Genomic DNA, 22,429 nt, shown 5'->3' with positions numbered 1-22,429 from the left:
ATGGCTCATTTCATTTGAGCTTCATAAATCCCTGAGCATTCCTAAGTATTTTTCAATTCAAATCCAAATGAATACAGGACAAATGGAAATACCAAACATTGTTTCTTGAAAAATAATCTATTCTCATGGCCAAATCCAGAATACAAGTCTTTGTGGGGTAGCATACTCCTGTATTTGTGTGTAATACTCCTACATTCATACCACACTGCAATCCCATTAGCAGCAGGTTTAAATTAATAAAATTGTTTGTCTTATCAGCTTGTGTTACACGTTGTACAAACTTGTTAGATAATCAGCAAAGGCATGACAATTCATTATCCTAGAGGGAGCCAGTCTAAACCAGCAGCTTCCGCTTTCTGACAGAGCCACCACATCAAATGACAGCAGCATTTGCAGCTGCGTGATGCACACGCTGAAGGGCACAAACACAGCAACTCAGCATACATCTTACTGTTCGCCGGCAGCAAGAGAGATTTCATATTTCACCCCAGATACAAAGTGCCTACGGCTGCCGGGCATCAGCAGGACTATATTTCGAGAAGCCTCTTAAACAAGACAGATTGAACATTTTTTTCCTGGCCCTCAGATTGGCTGGCAAGGGTAAAAGATGTGGTCAGTGGATTTTAACATCAGCACCTGGCTCATATCAAACCACCCAATGGTTTTCTTCTCCAGCAAGGATGAGAAAAGGGTTCAACTTCAATCAGATGCCTCCACACTACAACTACACAGAGGTAGGCATTTCGTTGTCACTCCACTGGCTGTGGAAAAGCGAGCTGTTACTCCTCTTGGGCTCCATGCTACCCCATATAAGCAATACTGCACAGCATTATGTTAGCATAAATCTAATCAGGTATTTCAAGTAATAGGAAGTAGATGTCAGTTACAAAACATACTTCTTGGCATCACTTACCCAAAATACAAATTGGTGGCAGATGGAAGACCATATTCCAATTGTTTTTTGTAGGTTACAGAGATCACCCCTACCACTCAGCCCCAGAACTAAGTACAGCTATGCAAAGCAGAACAAGTCCATGCACCAAGGGTATTTATTCAGGTCGAAAAGAAATTAAGCTTTTGGAGAAAGTGAAAATGTTCATGAAAATGAGACCTACAACTTATATACTATATTCCCTTGAGGTTTTAATGCTTATGGCTATTGATCCAACAGACCTTTGACATTTTTACAGGCCAAAAGTAGTTTTCAACTTGTCTCCCCAAAATAAATGAATATGGTTCCCCATTTGTGGCTGGATAAATCTGGCCATCCATCAAGTCTATGGTATTGTTACAAAATATTGTCTGTCTCTCTCTCTCTGCGAGAGGCTAGTAATCTCCAGCTCACTGTAAGACTTGGCCAAGTGGTTTATAGAGCCCTTTCCTGAGAAAGGTTTATACATCCCTGTCCTGGTGAGTTTGGGAGTGGCCAGTGAAATCAGACAGAGTCAGTCAGCTCTTGGTGCCATGTCTCTGTTTCCTCCACTATGATATTGGTAAGATCCCAGATAATGAATGATCAATCAGCCTGAATCCCAAAGAGAAAACAACCTGAGGCAGAGCCATAGCCTACCTATGATGGATACAAAGAGAGAAACAAACTACTATTGTTAGAAGACACTGAGCTTTTTTTTAAGTGGATTATCCAGTTAACTGCCATGATATTTTGAATTTGATTTAAAAAGGTCCGCCACTTGTGTCTACAGACACTTACGGCGTACAAATGGTTAAATAACGGCTATAGGAAATCTGGTCCTGGCAAGGATACTGATACTACAATGAAAAGCAACAAAACATCCAATACGAGAAGCAGGACAGGATCTTCCAAAGAATGATGGCTCACTTTAGGAAAGCAAAATTCTTTTCCTCTACCTGATCTCCTCAACCCGAGACCCATTTTCACTCAAGAACATAATCTATAAAATGACATCAGTAAAATCATTTTCTATGCTCAATACAGAAAGTACCATGGCGCAAAAGGACACATCATATTCAGAGGCTAGTATCTGTTTCACCTTTCTCTGCTTTCTATCTTGCCGTTGGATCTAATTCACTTCTAGCTGATAATCTACTTTGGCCTAACATGAATAAATGGGCTCTAATTGTTCAAGGGGGTTCTACTGAAAGCTAATTTTTAGGAAGATGTTGTTTTTGGTTCTTCGGGAGTCAAAATTTTACTTTCTCACTGTGATCTGGATAGGTGAAGTATGACAAAGGGAAGTAACCATTTTAGCAGGAATCAATTGTTACAAAATTGTATTGGCTGTGCAGGATTCAATACGTAAGACATAATGAGAGCTGAAGCAAAAGATATTCTTCAGAGTCCTAAGAAGGCAGGACACAACAAATAGTACCTTAATGAACATAATGGGAGAAGGAAACTACACAGACCAGCCTGTTCCAACTAAGTTTGTTTATTCCTCATGAATCTTCATGAAATAATCAGAAGATTTTCAGAAATAAGGTGCATCTAGGCACCCTAGGAGTTTTTATTTGTCCTACCCCTGGCTCAGCCAAGGGGCAGAGGAAAAGGAACTTTTTCAACTAAAAATAAAATAAGTTTAGCCTGCCAGTGTGGCTCAGTGGTTGAGCATCGACCTATGAACCAGGTGGTCACGGTTTGATTCCCAGTCAGTGCACATGCCCGGGTTTCAGCTCAGTCCCCAGTAGGGGACGTGCAGGAGGCAACCGATCAGTGGTTCTCTCTCATCACTGATGTTTCTATCTCTCTCTCCCTCTCCCTTCCTCTCTCTGAAATCAATGAAACTATTTTTTTTTAAAGTTTAAGAAAAATCAGCATCTCCATTTTCACGCCTAATGCGCCTACAAAGATCTAGCTCCCAGTATCCAAGGCTCCAACGAGCCTGTTGTACACGACCTCTGCTCTTCAAGACATTCAAGTTCATTATTTTCTAGTATCATTATGGCTTTTAGTAAAAATATCCACTCAGATTACCCTACCAAAAGCACAAAGTACTCCAGGAAGAATTTAAAACATGTCGTTCTGAATCCAGTCTCTACTACATCAAACTACACCAAACTCTGAGTTAAGACACTTGACAGGAATTCATTATCCAGGAGCAGGCACTGAACCTTTGGCTCTCTGCAACCCTAAAAGGGGACGCTATTTGTCCCTTAAAAAGCTGGGAGTGAGTTAAGATCACTGGGTCAATAAGATGTTTGTCTCCAAGTTGCCAAATCACACATACAAGAGTTCAGGAAAAATCTAAAAACCCCAGCACCTGATCAATGCTAAGCCTGCTGCCTTTGAAGAGACAATCCTGAAGCGGCAACAGAACAAATGGAGGACAAGTCAGATAGAGGCCAATGCCCGACACTTTATGCCAGGGGACAGTAAACTTTTGCCCAGCAGCCAAATCTCTCTTGCCACCCGATTTGGAGATCACAAGGAAAAGCAGATTGAAAGCCACTCTTTCAACCTATATGGAGACAAAAGGATGACCATCTATCCCAGGGTGCGGACAAAAAGGAGAAAATGAGAAGAGGAGAGGTTAAAATGCTACACCTAACAACATGGCTGGCTTAGCTGGATCCCAGCCAACACCCGGCCACATCAATCAGACTTTCAGAGCAGCAAGTAGAAAGGAAGGGGAGCAGGGCGAGCACCAGCCTGACCCTCAGATGCTACTTGTGATTCAGGCAACAGCTGCACACTGGGCAATGCTCTGCGAGCAGTCAGCTGGGGAAGCGCTGGGCCTCATCCTCACTAAGAGCTCCAGCTGCAAACTCACACACGCTATTTGGACAGCCAATTGCCCATGACCAGGCCAGTGTCCAGAGGGTGCTGAGGAACCAGGGAATGCAACAGAGTCATTTGTTCATAACGTTCCTGGAAAACTGAAAGGCCACTCCTTGTTTTTGAAATCCTGCCCTAGCCAAGGGTTTGCCAGAGCAGGGATGTTGCTGAGTCACACAGAACCACACACGATTATCTTTCTCAAACAAATGAGGACACTGAGGCCAGTCTCTCTAGAAAGAATGTCCCTAGGCCAAATGAAGTCTGTAACCTAAGGATCCCTCTGCCAAGTCCCTTTTTTTAAAAACCAGTAAATTAGTCTGCCTGGGAAAATCTTCCCCATTCTAACACACCCCTCAAATCATATATATAAAACCAGGTAAAATACTGTGTTTGGTACAGAGAGATCGATATGAGCAGTGCCCAAGCAGCAAGGCGAGCGTCCACTCCTCATCTGATATTCTAAACCATGCATACCACTATACTGTCCTAGCTTATGAATATTAAACACCAATGTCTCACATACCCAGAACCAAGCAGACCCTGTGCAGCCACCTAGAGGAGCTAAGAATGCTTCTTTTGAACCAAGTCTGAACACTCATAACCTGAAGTCTAGGTCGGCTTTTGCTCCTTTCAACAAGAGAGGGGAGACTGACTAGGCCTGGACAAAAAATGCTGCCGCAGAAATGAAACGCCAACACCACTTAAAATGCATTTGTTTGTTTAAACTGTCAATAAAATTGGCCTCAGTAGCATCAACAAAGCACCCAGAACAGTCTACCCCATCAGAGCCATGGGTAAGCCAGGAAAATTCAGCCAACACAGATAAAGTGTATATTATCATTACCGACACCCCAAAATGCAGACTAACTTAATGGAAGGGAAGAAAAGTGTGGAGTCCAGAGACCGTAGTACAAATTCATCTTTTTAAAGGGAATTTCTGACATACTTGTGACTTTCTGCCGTCTCCAATTTGGGGAGTAAGGGGATATGTAGGTGGTGGTGGTGGTGGTGATGATGTCCTTCTTACCTTGTTAAATTCTCAAACAGAGTAACCTCAAACTACAGGTCTAAAATCCCTTATCTATAATTGAGAGCTCCAGAAAGCTCTAAAAACCAAAAGACTGTTTTCATAATACATTGGATAATAAAATTTAACCTAACAAACTTATTTGCTGCAAAACTCACACGAACAGATAGATATGAGGTTAAAGTTTTCATCCCATTCATTATTTTACTGCAAATATATTAATGTGTTTAATAATGGGGTTGCCACCCACAACCCCACTGAGGGTGGTATGTAATTATTCTTACCTAAAACCCCAGAACTTCTGAGATCAAAAACTCATGACCCTAAGGATTCCTGTCAAGGGACTATGGACCTACATTTCCTAATCTTCCTCATCACTCCCATGAGTGGTCAGCTCTGAAGCTTCCCACTCATGGGAACCAGGACGTGAAATGCCTCCAAACCCTCCAACCGAACCCTCAAGCCCTCAAAACTTAATCTGTGACGTCTGCGACATGTTGAACTCTTTACTGGATTAACAATGAACCTCTAAGCTGATGAACTAGCCTTCCTTGTTGTCCCACACATTTGTCTAGCTAAGCTAGTTCTAACTCTGTGCTTGAATACTCCCACCTGGAGGTTGTGCCAACTTGTCTGAAGCTGAACTTCTGTGGTTACCCAGTCTCCCAAAGCCAGCTCCACTTCTACTTATCTATTTTTATTAACTAAATTCTTACTCGCTGGATCAAAATCGTAAATTTCTATTGACAAATACATATCCACTGGTCTATAGCTTACCCATCCCCTCCCAAATTTAATTGATCTGGAAACTTTGCTCACTCTTCCTGGCATGAACATTCTTGCATCCTTTCCTTGTCCATGTCCACTACCTGAATTCAGACTCTACATACCTCCCGTGTGTGCCTTGTACCTTTCACTCACCCGCCCTTCCAGTCTTGCTAAAATGCCGTTTCTTCTCCTAAACCAACCTGTTCCACCCCATCTTGAAACACTTTCTCCTGCCTCTTAATAACTAGAGTGATTTCTAACAATCAGCTCACACAGTCTTATGAAATTATATTCTACTGAAGAAGTAATGTTTTATAAGACACGTCTTTTATAAAATTTTTTGTGTGTTTAAGATTGTTGCTCAATTAGATAATTTAGAGGAAGAAGACATTTAAACTGTTTTCTATTCTCACCAGGTACTTTGCTTAATTCTCACACATACTATTAGGGTATATTCTAAAAACTTGTAAATTGATTTCAAATTACTTCTGCTACATATCAGAGACTTAACAGACTTCGTGGCTACCACTTCTAACAAATAACTGCCAGCACACACCTGGCTGGTATGGTCATGGCTCAGTACCCACAGAGGTGGCAGTGCTCTGGAAGTATAGTGTCAGGCACACCTGCTTTGCTCACAGGGAACATTCTAAGAAAAGGTACAAGACTAGTCAGAGTATTATGGTCTGTTTGCATGGATTTAGAAGGCAGGACAAGACACCAACATGGACATATAGGCAATCAAGACAAGAAAGTGAGGGATGGGAGTGGGAGGGTCATAGACACATTTCAGTCAAGATGGAATGACTCTTATGAGTACCAGATTCTCACTTCAATATCCTGTTTTCATGCAAGCCTGTGTTTCCACTGGGCCCAAAACAAGGGCAAAGAAATAGGCTAGTACAACACTGACTTGGGCAGTTGATAATCAAACATATAAGAAAGATATAAAAAAGCCCGCAATGTTTCCTAATCCAAAGCTATAAAACACATAAACACAATAAAACCATAGAGAGAAAGGAGTATGGAGGGGGACCAATAATTACATTGGGGCCATCATACAAAAATATATTAATTCTGTAATTATCAAGAAACACTGTTCACCCCTGCTGTCTTATAACATACAGTTCTTCCCATATTAATCAAATAAAAGGAAAAGAAAAGGAGAGAAAGCCCAAGTAAGTGACAATACAACACGGTGACATTGATCATGGAAAGGCATCAGTCGCCTTTAGCTAAAGCACTGCTAAAAATTATTACAGTGGCATGTCCTAAAAAATTAGTCCTTGTAAGAAAACACCATGCTGTGGGCCTATACAAGCAAGAGTCATTTCCTCAAACCACTGATGCTCACTATTGTCAAATATGTCAACCAGGCTCTGATCACTGCTGTCAGCTGGGAAAAAAATTTTTTTTTCTAAGGATCTTCCAGGCTGAACACTGAAGTTTTTGGATTATCTGACTCCAATTTCCAAGACTGTAGTGAGAGAAATCATTTGAACCCAGAGAATGCATTCTCCCAAAACTGTCCCTCGACACTCAATGCCAATTCCTTGGAACACCCTGGGAGACTGGAACAGCAACAATGAATGGTGGTTACAAGTGTTGGTGATCTACATGAGTGAAAAACAGAAGAATAATTATATCAAGTCCATGACTGCTCTGAGAGACAAGGGCAGGAACTGCCATTGGCAAACCTACATTGAACAGAGTCCTATCTACAGCCACATGTGCTATTTATATTCAAAGCATAGGATACAGGGCTTTTGACAGTTAATTTCATGATAGGGCACACCACCATATCTGTAATTTTCAAAGGAACAGAGATGTTTGTCACTTTGAAAAACTTGGCCAATCTGGAAAGCTGCCCTGCAAATCACGTTTTCCCTTCATTTCTATATTTAAACTCTAACTCTCCCACCCAAGCTACATCCTCCACATACATAGACAATCAAAAGACACCTTATGTGTACCTAATGCAGTCATTCAAGTATTTATTTAATTATTCCAAATGAATTTTTTATAAGTTACTTTAATACCAAAGAAAATATAGAACAAAATGTGCTGACAAGGTACAGAGCACTTTGCCTCCAAGTCATATGGACTGTCTATAGTTAAACATTCCTACTAGCACAAGCTGACAAACTCAGTTACTAAGATGGAATATTAGCAGCATTTATTAGCCATTTCTGCAACTCACTGACCACAGGCTCAAAGTGGCCAGTCATTGCCATGGACTGAAGGTAAAGAGACACCAGACATCAATGAAGCCACATAAGCCAGGGCATAAGTTGTCTGTCCTGAAACACCACCACACTCAAAGGAAAATGTTCACACAATGAAAGGAGTAGTATGGGAAGGCCAGCCACATAAAGCAATCTGAACCATCTCCCAATGAAATAAGGTACAGAAAATTGGGAAGGAGACTTTCACTGTCCCAGCAAGATGTCTGTGTTTCCCTTCCATCTCTCCTGCCTTCCTCTGATGAGTCTATGACATTACAAATAGATTTCTCATTTAGGTATTCATTGGTTCCTGCCATTCATTCCAACTTCAAATCACAATCCCTAGCCTTTGAGGCACAACAATCCTTTGTTATGAAAATGAATGTAAGGCATAAGGGCTAAGGCTCAAAAGCTAGTTTAGAGGACAAGAAAGAGCTGAATAAAATGTGTAAGAAAATTAAATTAAGACCTCTGCCTGATTCTGTAAGACAGTGAGTGATATGGCCAAAACTATATGTATTTTAAAAGTACTTCTAAAATTACAATGCATCACAATAGCTATGAATGAAGCAAAGAAAAAGATACTTCTAGAGATGCACGATTCTCTACTATGACCATTCACTTCAGGTACTCCCTAGTATCTCCCCACAGGTGCGTATAACATCCATACACAAAGGCATGCACACAATCACAGCCTCCTCAGCAGATAAGAGTGGAGTACTCCAAAAAGGCCTCATGGCCTTCTCAGGAACTGAGTACACAGAGACCAGACATACAGGAGCTAAAGTTAGGGGCTCTGTTGGAGGCCCTTTGGCCTGATATAGCCCTCAAACATTCAGATCCTTAAATGGTTCAGACCATCCAGGGCTATCATTGATAGCATTCTATCAGACTACCCAAGGTTTCATGAGTTGGAAAGGTTATGAGAGACTAACTATGTCTATGATGGAGCCACATAGTGAGCAAAAGATAAAATCACTTTTAGGTAAATTAATGGTAGGCCACAGAGAAGGAAGTTTACATCAAGCATAACTTAAAGGTAGTCAAAGATACCCAATCTGAACTTACTTGACCCTGTGCTAAGGTCACCCACCCTGAGCACACTGCAATAGGTATATTACTCAGAGATGATTCTGGTAACCAAAGTAGAAAAATTCTGAAAATAAGACATAGCAACATTTTTAAGGCTACCTTCCTCCCCCGCAAAAAACCCAACGCTAAGTCCCTACAGGGAATATTAAGTCCTTTATTCCATCTTTTCCCCAAATCTTCACAGTTGAGTGAGGAATTTTTACCTACACAGGATGAGTGTCTTTCTACTTATCAAGTACATTTAAAAATTTAACTGTACTATTTATTAATTACTTTAAGGCTCTTGGAATTGATCTTCCTAAATATCAGTTTATGAATATAATAGTTGAACAAAAGAAATGCTGCTTAGCATTACATAATTTGCAAGATACAAATGAGACAACACTTAGAGACAAATCAGGTGAACCTTAGAATTTACTCCAAGCGGCCATTTAAGAATTCGGGGAAGTTATAGATATGTTGTTATAAATAGGAGTATTTATTATCTCTCCAAACTCTCTCTTCCCACTATGTATTTTGCACTTATAAGAAACCATTTTTCCTTCTGTACCTATACTTCTGAATTTATAGGAATGGGACCAAAACTAAGCTATCATCTGACAAAGGACTTTATCAAATACAGTTTTCGACACAAGAATGGGAAGAGATAATCAGAGGTGATTCCTTTGAGAGAAAACATAAGATAGCTAAGGAGAAATTAGCACATCATCATTTACATACTCACATGGACACCTAAATGGTCCAGTTCAAAATGTTTCTTGTGCTGGACAGGCCAAGAAACATAGAGAAAAGTATCCTATCAGGCCATAATATTTACTTCATGCTCACTGTACATGGAACAAAAACTGACTTAATTAGCAAATGAATGTTTTATCATAAAAGTACACTGCTTTTTAAAAATATCATAATTTCAATACACAAAAGGAAGCAAACATATGTAGAGAATGCCACCAAAAGGAACAAAATGAATTAAAACATGGAAGAAATTGTGGAGAAGCTCGGGACTTGGTTGGAAAGTCTGTAAGGAGAATTTTCCTAAAGGTCAGGGGTCTCTAGGGGAACCTTGCCAAAGGCAGCAGCCCCTGCTTGACTTTTCCAAACAAGTCCGAGCCCCCGGGTGTTTTACTGGAATCTCTCTATTTAGTCTTCAAACCTGACCTTGTAGAAGCATGTGCTTTCTCAAGATTACTTACCCTGACTGCATCTAGAGCAGTGGTTCTCAACCTTCTGGCCCTTTAAATACAGTTCCTCATATTGTGACCCAACCATAAAATTATTTTCCTTGCTACTTCATAACTGTAATGTTGCTACTGTTATGAATCGTAATGTAAATATCTGATATGCAGGATAGTCTTAGGGGACCCCTGTGAAAGGGTCGTTCGACCGCCAAAGGGGTCTCGACCCACAGGTTGAGAACTGCTGATCTAGAGGTTAATTTTAGTTCAAGCTGTTGTTACAATAAAAGCCTAAGGAGGCAGGCAATCAGGGCTGTTTTGGTGCCTCCTGCCAACCAACCCCTTAGCCTCTCTTTCACAGAAACATGTGTCAGAGTAATTTATTCATCCATCGCTCAGGGTCTGCTGGTCAGTCTCGACAAGAAATATGAAAAAACAGGAACCTAAGTATATTTAGCACACCTTCAATATCTATTAATTATATAGATTATCCCCAAATCAGTGTTAATTGCAAAGGGAATATTCATGATCACTTTGCTAAATAAACAGATGTTCGACTAAACTTACAACTGATCACCATCATGAAAGAGATGTCATAATCAACTATCATTAAAAATCACCACATACAAACTTATGGGTTTTTATGGCAAACCTTAAGTTCTTCATTAGAACCAGCATCACTGCACATTTGAAAAATATTTGTATGTATGTGCACTTTACATGCCTGTTGATAAAAGACAGGTGCAAGGCCTGGGAAATGAAAAAGGACCTAATATCAGGTGAGAATTCTACCACTAAAACCACCATGATTGCCTTGGCCAATTTCAATAAGAAAACTACTCGAAATTATAATATGCTCAAGCTTTGAAATCCAAGAATAAGAAAACATGGTTTAAAATAAAAAACACCCTCCCTTTAAAAAAAAAAAGTCAATATTACTTTCTTCCAAGAGCCAGAAACCATAAATCATGAAAGTTCCTTTTGAGGAATAAAGTGACTGTCTCCAGCTCATGTCAACACTGGAACCTTTAGACTTAACTCAAACCATTCTCTCTAAAATATGGCTCTCGTGCTTTCTAAACACACACACACACACACACACACACACACACACACAGCTTTCAGAAGGGACAGGCTAAAAAGATGACAGTGAGGACAGAGGAGACAAGAGAAGGAAAGAGAAGGTGCTGACCTTTAGATGTAGAGCCACCAAAAGGCCAGGGGCTATTTTGCTAGAAAGTAAAAACATCACCTTCCTCCCTGGCATCAGGGTAGTGACAGTAAATGCTTGCTGACATTCAGCAAAACGACAAGGGCTGCCTGAGGAGTGGCCTTCACAAAATAACTAGGTAAACAGCAGAGCTTCAAGGAAAAACACCTTGCAGGTCCTTGCACACTGCAAAGGCAGCTCTCCAAACTGCAGCCATACAACTAGCAAGCAATATCTTGCAGATTCATGGGGCTCTAGACCAACTTACAATTCAGCTCCACCCCTAGTAGCAAGCTGTCCATCATTCTTTCAGATCTATCTTCTTCCTTTCTCTTTTCCCAAAGAGGAAAGTCAAACTGTTGTATCAATATGAGTTTGGCTCCTGCAACATTGGATTTGACTGAAGGGATTTAAACAACAACAAAAAGAGACAAATCCCTGAAGGAAGAATACAGTTTGGGGATGGGGGTATTACACATGCATTTCCTCCACAACCCTACCCAGTGATAGTCTCTGAATGGCTTGTGTCTGTCTGGGTTTCTACCTCACGAGAGATACAAACAGGAAGACTGCCAGAATCCAAGCAGTAGAACACAAGTCAAATGTGATTTCTCTCTCCTTTGAATCCCCACGGCATTGGGTTGTATCCCTTCCGGCATGTAGCATATGCTGCCTTGTTTAACATGTGTTTGAGTTATTCACACTGATGGTAGGGGCTTCATCTTCCACGTCTTTGTAGCCTAGTCCTCCTCACTCCCAACATGATACAACAGTCAAGAAAAGGCCAAGTGACCACCTGAAGAACTAACTATGTTGCCAGAAAATGACTCGACACAGAAAACGTTCCTATGACCCACTTTCACACAAGAAAAAAATACATGGCGCTTGCCACACTCCCTCAGCCACCCCCAATACCTTCTATTCTTTTAAGTATGACAGACAGGAAGAAGTTAACATGAATTTATTTTTACTGGTTTGTGTGTTGTTGTTATTAAAAAAGAACTGCAGGAAAAACAAAGATGAGTACGAGTAGGGTTCAGTGGACCTGGAATAATAACTCTCCTAAGAAGTCCTCCAGAGAAGTTTCTTGCCTCTTCAGATTATAAAATGCTGAGTTATTACCCCTAGTGACCCTTAGGGAGTGTGACAGTTCCAGAAGCTCAAAGCTACAGAAAATGACACTAATTCCACCCTTTGGTGACACCACAATGGAGAAAGGAAAATACCCTTTAATTTTATGCAATTTAAACATCAGCTAAAGAAGCATCTTAGTTGTTCATGTTGTCCTCTGGTCTCATTGGTCTGCCTTGGATCAGTCCAGTTCATACACTAATCTTCAAAGGCTACCCAGCCCATCAAGTAGATTTCTACACCAAAGATTAGAAAGAATATTCTTCTGAAGTCTTTACAAGACTTATGCTCCAGATAAAGAAAAGCCAGGTGGTGAATCTTACTGCTCAGCTTACCCAGAAGGGCAATCTGGGAACCTGTTCAACCTCGTAGGTGTAAGAGGCAAGTTGGGAACAAGACAGCAGAGCCTAGCAATTTCAGGGTATTCGATTTAACAATAAGGAATCCCTTACCTGACTCTAGTGAAACACTGTGGGGACTATTAAAAAGATCTGAGCCCAAAAGAACGCTAAATAAGCACAGTGCTATATTGAAAGCAAAGTTCCAAAGTGGAGGAATCTACTGTGTTACACTCTAACAACAGGACCTTATAAAATCACCTGCAGAAGAGAAACAATTAGGTCTTGCTCTCTCAAGGGCCATAACAGATACTCAGTTGAAGGCACTGTTAAAAAGAGTGAAGAACAGAGACTGGGGACTGGTCAAGAAGCAGACCACCAAGCAATACTTGAACACAGTGGTTTGCAATCCTGTCTGAGAATTAGAATCACCTGTGGTATAACACTGCCTGACCTCCACTCCCTGAGTCTTTGGGTAATTATTGTGGCTGAGACCTGGGCATTGGTTTTATTTTGTTTGTTTTTAAGTTCCACAGGTAATTTTAAGGTAATGCTATAACATTAAACAATGTTAAAAACAAAGAACAAGCAAACAATAAACAGGTAAAGGACAAAAGGAAAAGGGCATTTCAAGGGCATCTTGTAAAAGAGGAAGCAAAAAACTAAAATAAGATGGCATTCAATATTTAAGAGTCATGTTAATTTTTATTCTTGAGAAAGTTAATTACATCGAGTACAAGACAAGTCTGGGATGAAACAATCACCTCAGTACTTGTATAGATTACAGGCATGCCTCAGAGAGAATGAAAGTTTTCCACACAAGCTTCACAAATCAGGCCACATACAGCTTTTAAGGCAACCACTGGCCCAACTCATATGACAGAAAACTCAGACACTATTACTATTAATTACTTTAATACCAACTCTAAAGTGGGGGCAAGGAAGTGTCCCCATACCACCAAGCAACTCTCCAACACCAGCTGGGTGTTCTACAATTTAAGTCAATTCTGACATTTTCTACCTGGAGAAAGCTTCAGATATCACAGTTCCTCCAAGACTGCCCACCCCATTCAGATGCCAACTGAAAGCCCAGGTTGTCACCTGTGCTTCTGGCTCTATTGGAGCTTCCAACAGCCTCCTCCTTGGGTTTGATTAATGTGCTGCAGAGGCTCACAGAACTCAGAAAAACATTTTAGTCAATGGCTTACTGATTTATTATAAAAGGATATAACACAGGAACAGATGGAAGAGATGCCGAGGGCAAGGTAAGAGGAAAGGGCTTCCATGCCCTCTCTAAGTGTACCATTCTACCCCAAACTCCACCTGTTCACCAACCCAGAAGGCCTCCAAACGCAGTCCTTTGGGGTTTTTAGGGAGGCTTGATTACATAGGCCTGATTGATTGAAACACTGGCCACTGGTGATTGGTTCAACCTTCTGCCCTTCTTTCCCCTCTTCTCCTCTCTTCCCCTCTCCCTCGCTCCCAAAGTGCCAATCCTCAAATCACCAATTTGGTTCTCCTGGCAAGCAGCCCCAATCTCAGGCGCTTTCCAAAAGTGGCCTCCTTAACATAACAAAAGACAACTTTGTCCCCTCATCAAGTAGGAAAGTCCAAGGACTTAAGGATTTAGGAGCTCTGTTCCAGAAACAGGGATGAAGACCAAATATATATTTCTTATTATAAATCACAGCACCACCACTACAATAATGATTTTCTGTCCCCACTACCACCTCCAGAAGAGGCAGACAATGGAACACCAGAGGGGCAATATTTAAACTCATTTAAGGAATGAGTGGCTATGACATCCTTATTATGGAAGAACTAAAATTCCCCAAAGTGTAAAAGAACATGATTACTTCAAACAATTCTTAAGGCAGCTTAACAAGACTTATATCTACAATATTTTATTTGGGTTAGACACCATCACTTTTAATCATAAGATACCCTCCAGATTCAATCCCACCATATCTCCACTTCTACCACTTCTAGGTGGTTCTCAACCCTAGTTACACCTAGAAGCATCTGAGGAGCTTTGAGAGAAGGGAGGAAAAAAGGGAAAGCTTTGTGGGACCCACACAGAATTTTTAAGAGATCCCTAGGTGATTCCTATGTGCAGCCAAGGGCTGAGACCCTCTGCATAAAAGCATCAACGTCTAACATTTTCACTCCGCATTGTCCTGCTGATTGAGCCATGTTGCGACCAGTCAGACCCGAAGCAGACAATAATCGGTGCTATTCTGTGACACACAAATGAGTTACTGTGACTCTTCAGGGGCTGTAATTTAGAGGAGTTGAGACATTGATGAGTTCATGGCTTTGTTTCTCATTAATCTTTTATCATGTTCCAAGTTGTGTGTGCTTTTTCATTCCATGGTTCCAAATCAACACATAAAAAATAAATGTTTGAAAATTACCAAGTTCCTTTCTTTTTTTGTTAGACTTTCACATTCAAAGATGCTTGATGAATAAAAGATACACCCCCCCCACACACACACACACACAGGCATTATCCATTACAAATGCAGCCAGTTACCCTTAGAGCAGGAAAGATATAACCTGTTTTTCTCTGAATCTTAAAAACACCCAAGATCTGTGCTTGCAGGCAACAATGAGAATTTATGGAAGATTATCTGAGCACAAACTAACCAAGGAGGGATCTGCCAGCTCGATGTGTAAGTGTTTTATGCTGGCAAATAAGAAGGGACTGGGGGCATGTGCATTGTGTAACGTGCATCCCCCTACTCAGAGGCTCTCCTCTGACCAATCTTTTCCCATTGAGATTTTAGGACTGGGACCCCAAGACCTGTTATCTATTTCCAGGCAACATCTCAGACACCATTCTCATTAGCAACGGCCTAACTCCCAGACATGTGCTTAAAAACTTCTGGATCACCTTGGCCAGCAAATTAACCCTGGCTGAAACCCTCAGACCTAGGCCAAGAAAGGTTCCCAGATCCAGAAGTCAAGTCCAATTTGACATGTGGCATTTTCACTTCTATATCTCTTCCAGGGTTGTTCCTGGAACGTGTCTGAGGGTCAGGATGCTCAGTCCTACCCACTGATCTGCTACATACGCTAAACTGAGTTATACTATCTCTTGTTGGGGGCATTTTAAGTGGATTTATTACCACCCACCCAGGGGGAGGAACAGCTAGAGGCTTCATTAAAGTCAGGAAGCTGCAAAGCAGTCCCTTGAGGATGCAGGCCGGGGGAGGACAGATGATTATACCAAAGAAATCATGGCGGTGTCAGGCCTGAGTACCCAGCATTAGGGAGAAGCAAGTTATTAAAAAGGACAATAAAACAAACAAATCTGCCTTCTGGGTTCACATAAATATTTTGCTAATCAGTTAAATGATAGTAAAAGGAATATAGAAAGAGTGCCTACCTTTTAATGGAATTTAGGTAAAATATTACACTTTCCAAAAGTTACTCAAGTGTGGCAGGGAGTCTATGAGCTAAAATTATTTTTCAAGTGACCAATATACTAATTTCTTCTTCAGAACCACAGGGAAGGTCCCATACAAACAATACCATATCACAGAATGATCACCAGCCCTGAACCCATTCTTCCCTTCCTGAAATTTCAGGATCATTTCAGCACAAACCCACCGCACTAGGTTTCATCAGAATCAAACCAGAGGGAGCCAATGTCACTCCAAGCTACACACCTGTACACAAATCAAAATATCTCCACTTACACTTCCTGTGCATCAGACACAACTAACCCTGGAAGTGTCCTTCCAGAGGCAGTCGATTGGAACAGGAAGAATGTTTACCAAAGGGCAACAGGAAGGTGGGGGGGGGGGGGGGGGGGGGGAGAGCTAAGACCACCTCTGGAGTCATACAAGTCCTACAGACAGGCAGAGACTGGTGACTCAGCTCATACCCCTCCATCCTCCCCTGGACCATGATTATCTGAAGAGATGAGCATCTCTGAAAGATGGAGATAAAAAACAATAGTAAATAGATCTATTTAGGACCCTCTCACCTCTGGCTGATGGAATTCTCCCAGATAAGCAGCTGAACCTAAAGAAACAGAATTCAGTGCTGCCAGGGCTGAACTGCCAGCAGCTGAGAAAATGCACTGGGAATAGGCAATGTGCCTGCCACTCCTGGGGGGAAGGGACAGGGGGTGGAGGAGGATGAGACTGCCAACATTACGTATTGACCCTTAGAGGAAAGACACATGAAGAATGCAAAACTGTCCATGTGAACAATTTTGAGGATCTGTGAATGTCTTCTAATTGTACCATGCAGATGTTATCCACAGAAAGTTGCAGTAACTTCTGGGTTGGTATAGAATAACATGCTCTATGCTTCCAAGACAACATACCAGAGTTTTTAGCCAGTATAGAATGCAACAGTTCAACATGAAGACAGTACACTGTACCTGCATTTGTCAATGGCTAGCTGCCTTTTGCTTGAGTGTGTATTCGAGAGGCTGCCTATAAGTTATAGGACTCTCAATGATTTGAGCCTTAACTCCCTGTAAATACCACACCACTTCTTGAGATCAAACAAGACTATGTGGCCAGTGCTCAGATAACACATAGAGGGACAGATAGCTGTGGAGAACTTGCATTGGTCGCATTTCTTGCCAACCTCCTCAAGATGGGGGCATAGTATATTCCTTCAAATTAGCAATAGTAATTCTAACATCTACTGGTCACCAATGCTATTGTACTTTAAGTGAATATAACCCCTTTATATACACTAACTTGGAGGAATTGTTTTTATCACAATAGGGTGCAATATAATTGTGCCAATACAAGTGCATGACACTGTGGAAGTCACTGACAGAGCAACACATGGGACAAAACAAATAAATACTGCAAGCTGCACTCACAAGCTGCCACCGGAGCCTTTGTGTTCCCATTAAAGTGTCTCACCATATCCCAGCCAGGGCAACAGAAAAGAGCAGTGGTCCCCGGGAGGGAGAAGATTTAGCATCTACCCTACCCTTTATTTCAGAAGCAGCAAGTTCAGCTGCTGGGGGGAGGGAGCCATCCTGGCAACAAAACACAAAGGGCCTGGATCACAGCCTGCTTCTAAATAACACAAACAGATAAGGAATTAGGTGATTAGAGAGAGTACTGCCAGCGGGTCTAAATATCAGCCCCTCGGGGAACATGGATCTGTGGTAAGAACTTCTTACACTGTACTCCAGCGCTGCCCAAGAGCTATCTCAGCTCTGAATGGAGCTTTTCATACTTCCTACTTCAAGGCTAATTTTCTCATTTGAAAATGAAGGTCTAATAGTAAAAATTGGAAATAATTTATATATACAAAACTCACTAGAAACTTGTTAAATAAATCATGGTATGTCTACATTCTTAACAACTGCACAATTGTTAAAAATCATATTTTATAAAATTATTTAAAAGCTAAGGGCAATGCTCAGTTATAAAACATGAACACAGAGAGGCAGGTGAAGACCACGCAATATTAACAGTGGTGACGTTGCCTCTTTTCTTTAAATTTTCCAAAATTTATAAAATGAATGTTTCATTAATTATAAGGGAAAAGTGTCTAGGGTAGAGAATGTATGTGAAGATGAAACCATAAGTGTAAGACATATACCTAATGGGGTCAATGTATGAAAATTAAAGTGATAATGAAGTGCCTTGAAGCAGATGCTCACAGGGCTTAGAGACTGTGCAAATATGACTACTATTGAGACTCTTTATTAAAAATAGAGAATTTCATATACCTAAACCTAAATATAATAATGTATACTAACTATACTTAAATAAAAATTTAAAAGGAAGTGGGGGGGAGGGGAAGAGAATACTGTATATTCAAAGAATTGGCCTGATGGTTCTCAACAGTGAGGTTATTGGCAGGAAAACTTGATACAGGAGACAAGACTATTAGGAGAAACAGTTCACCTACTTTTCTGATGTTAAGCCACCATTAGAAACATTAATTAAAATCCCTCTTAATATAAATTACTAGAGACCCAGTGCACGAAATTCGTGGGGGGGGGGCGGGGGGGTGTCCTTAGCCCGGCCTGCACCCTCTCACAATCTGAGATACTGGCTCCTAACCGCTCACCTGCCTACCTGATCGCCCCTAACTGCTCGCCTGCCTGCCTGCCTGCCTGATCACTCCTAACCACCTCTGCCTCGGCCCCTGCCACGGTGGCTTCATCCAGAATGACCTCCAGAAGGTCGTTCAGCTGTCCAGTCTAATTAGCATATTACGCTTTTATTATTATAGATGGTGCCTCCAAAATGGCTGCAGGAAATATTTTAATTTGCAAAATTACACTGAAAGAAGAAAGCTTGTGTTACCATAACAAAAACAACCAGCTGCAGCTTCTCGTAGATGGCAGAAATTCCGAAAAACAGGAGCTTGAAGAAGTCCACCCAACCATGTGTAAGGGGGACAATCAACAGCCCGCTCAGCTCAGATGACAGTCCATGTGGCACATTTGCAGACAGGTAAAACAGATCTCCGTTTTGACCCTGGCTCCTCCATTTAGCAGAAAAGGAGCCTTGAGCAAGTTACCCATCTTCCCACGCCTCCATGTCCTCATCTGTCTAACAGGGAGTGGGTGGAGAGAGCACATGCCCAGTACCTCACACTCTGCCTGACACAGGCATCCAGGGCCAGGAGGCCTCCCTCAGTATCCAGCAACCTCCTCTACTCCGATTCTGTAAATAATAGACCAACTTCCTCCACAAGAAAGAGATTGCCCCTCAGAACATTCTGCTCTGTTTGGCAGTTGGACTCACCTCATAAGATTAATAAATCCACAAACGGACTTTTAGATCCCATCTTTGTGAGCGAGCGTATTTGCATAAATCAGTTAACCAGTCTAACAGCATTTCTCAGCCTATAAATTTAAGCTCAAAGCTGAGCCCTAAAAAGCAGCTCAGCTGAGCAGACCTTCTATAAGGCCTTAAAAATGGACAAGCTTCCCTCATCATCAGTCTTTATACAGAGCTGTCACCCAACATTAAACCTACACAATGTTCTTTTGTGGGCCTGCCACGACTCAGAAGTCACTTTAGGATTTTTGCTGTGCTGTATCCTGAACCGTGACCAGGCTCCTGGCTCCTCTGTATATGCCATAAAGCTCCTGTATTTTTTTCCAACCATTCGAGGCTGCTTGCACATGCCGAAGGCAAGCAGATGCTTTATCCTACACCTTTTCTCTGCCTTACCAAGTTCAGTTAATATAATGGCACATGAGGTGTGAACCTAGATGTAACAAGGCACTACTTCATAAACCTTTTCACTTTTTATTATAAAGTGAAATTCACCCTGAAACTGTTCTCAGGCCCCACCTAAACTAGACTAAACATAAATAGTATGTTATAAACCCCCCCAAATTCCACTGTTCCCCTAGAGACCCTGTTCTCTAAAGCAGATAAATTTCCTCTCCTATCTCCTTTTACTGGAATCCTGGGAGATGTTTAAGCTAAGAAGGAATATGTCTGGTTAGCAGTTGGTTGAGAGAGCTGGGGGGGAGAAAAAAAGCTCATACAAGAAAAAGAAAGCTCATACGGAAACAGCAGAGATATTCCTGTGTCTAAGTCTGGCTCAAGAAAGAAAAGTGGTGCCTGGCCAGCGTGGCTCAGTGGTTGAACGTCGACCTATGAACGAGGAGGTCAGGGTTCAATCCCCAGTCAGGGCACATGCCTGGGCTGCGGGCTGGATCCCCAGTGTGAAGCATGCTGGAGGCAGCTAATCAATGATTCTCTCTCATCATTGCTGTTTCTATCTCTCTCTCCTTTTCCCTTCCTCTCTATAATCAATGAAAATATATTTATAATAAAAAATTTTTAAAAAGAAAAGTGGTGTTGTCAAAGACCAAAATCATGGACCGCCAGCCTTAGCAAAGCCCCACTTCTCCACTGCTAGAAGCAAACATCTAACAGTAGTTCTCAAACTGCAGTGCAAAAGAAACACCTTGAAATTGTGAAAAATGAAGAGTCCAGGCTCTAGCCAGAGATTCTATCCCAAGTAACTTTTAAACTGCACTGTGAAAACACCTGACCTGGCCTCTTCTCTAGGGGAAAGACTCTCACCTGGTTTTCACGGTGAGAGCCAACAGGGCATGTACCTTTATATCTGAGCTTGGGCTTAGAGGGAATTAGGGACACCATGACGAGAAGGGCAGACCCCTAAATATATACTGTTCACTCAAAGACATGGCATCAACAGAGATCCATTTGATCTTTGCCCTCAGAGCAATTCTGTGCAAACCAGAAGGCTGGAGCTCATTTGTAGCAAATGAGAAGTGATAATGTTGACAGCCATATCTGCAGTGAATCTAACAGTTAACCATCAAATGGTTTGTCTCTGCAGAACTTCCCATCAGGGGAAACTAGAGAACTGTACGTATGAACAGCATTTTCCTAACAGGTTAGGGGACAAAGGTAGAAGGGAGATGTACCAAAGTCAAACAGCATTCAGAAACACCAAAGGGTCCCTGCTCCCAAGCTTGTGAACTCCATCACCTCAGTATCCCATGGTGCTATCAGACACACAAGGATGAGGGTGGCAAAGGCAAAAACTGCTTTCTTAGATTTCATGTCTTCAAGTCTCCTGCTATGCTAGGGGCTTTACAACCCTGAATTAGCCATGGCAGTGGGCTCTAACTGGGCAGAAAAGACATAATTAGAGTCAATGTGGACTTAAGGTAAAGGGAGAAAAAGGAAAATATGCCTCTCTTCTTACTGTTCACACCCTCTTCATCCTGACCACCACCAAAGACAGTAATAATGAGGACCATGCTAGGAAGGGGGACCAGAGAGGGAAAGGGGCAAAGATGGTAAAGAAAGAGGGAACAACAAAGAAACTGGGAAAAGTATCCTGAAGCTGCCATTGTCCCACAGGCACCACAGCAGTGAATCTTACGGCCTCTAAAAAACTGGAGTTCTGAAACCTTCTACAGCTAATTATAAACACCATGGGTAAAAGCTGACATCACAAAAGACAAAGATTCTCTGCTCAACTCAGGTTCCTCTGAACTCTCTCTTAACTAGGTCCTGAGCTTTGGGTACCAGGTTCATCCCTGCATTATCCAGTTGAGCAAGAATCCTGCTAAGTCAGTTTAGTCAGAATCTCCCGCCTCCAATTTTTCATCATCCTTCCTGGTTCCTCATCCTCTACCATCTCCAATCCCACCCTGCTCCTTGATTATAAATTCTCACTTTTTCTATTTGGAGTTGAATCCAATCTCTCTTCCCCACTAGAAAAAAACCCATTGCAGTGGTCCCTACACCTATCACAATGGTCCTAAATCAAGTCTACCTTATTCTACTTTAACAAGTGTCATGAATAACTTTTTATTTAACACAAACAAGGCAGAAGGAGGAAAACCCTGCCCTCAACCCCCACAAGCACACTGAACAGGCTCAAGCACCTGATTAAAGACAAAGACTCTACTGGAATCAGAGATATGCCCTCTTCGAATCAGCTATAGATTTAGAGACTTGACCAATTAAAATATGAATTTATGAGCATTCTGGGAGTAGAAGGATACTGACCAGGCTTAAATTGTGCAAATGTAGTTTTCTAGAACATGAAATTGCATTTAAAAAGCAGTTTAAATGTGGATCTCCAAGAAAACTAGAATAATCAAGTTTGGTTGTTGACAATGTTATAAGTAGTGAATTCAGGTCAAATGATGCCACTCCTTCTGGCTGAACCCAAAGCAAGACAGCTAAAAGGCAACAGTAAACTTCAACAA

General features: G+C 41.5%; 1 protein-coding gene across 1 annotated transcript in view; it reads right to left on the bottom strand.

The window, feature by feature from the left end:
- The window catches only part of SND1 (staphylococcal nuclease and tudor domain containing 1), a 447,431-nt gene that overhangs the window by 348,301 nt on the left and 76,701 nt on the right, over positions 1-22,429 (bottom strand). The window lies entirely within an intron of this gene.

This window comes from Myotis yumanensis, unplaced genomic scaffold (genome assembly GCF_028538775.1).
Source record: "Myotis yumanensis isolate MYYU_CA2020_CCGP unplaced genomic scaffold, mMyoYum1.0.hap1 SCAF_9, whole genome shotgun sequence".
NCBI classification, from domain to species: domain Eukaryota; kingdom Metazoa; phylum Chordata; class Mammalia; order Chiroptera; family Vespertilionidae; genus Myotis; species Myotis yumanensis.
The sequence above is the reverse complement of the archived record's forward strand: the minus strand, read 5'-3'. Positions and strand labels throughout refer to the sequence as shown.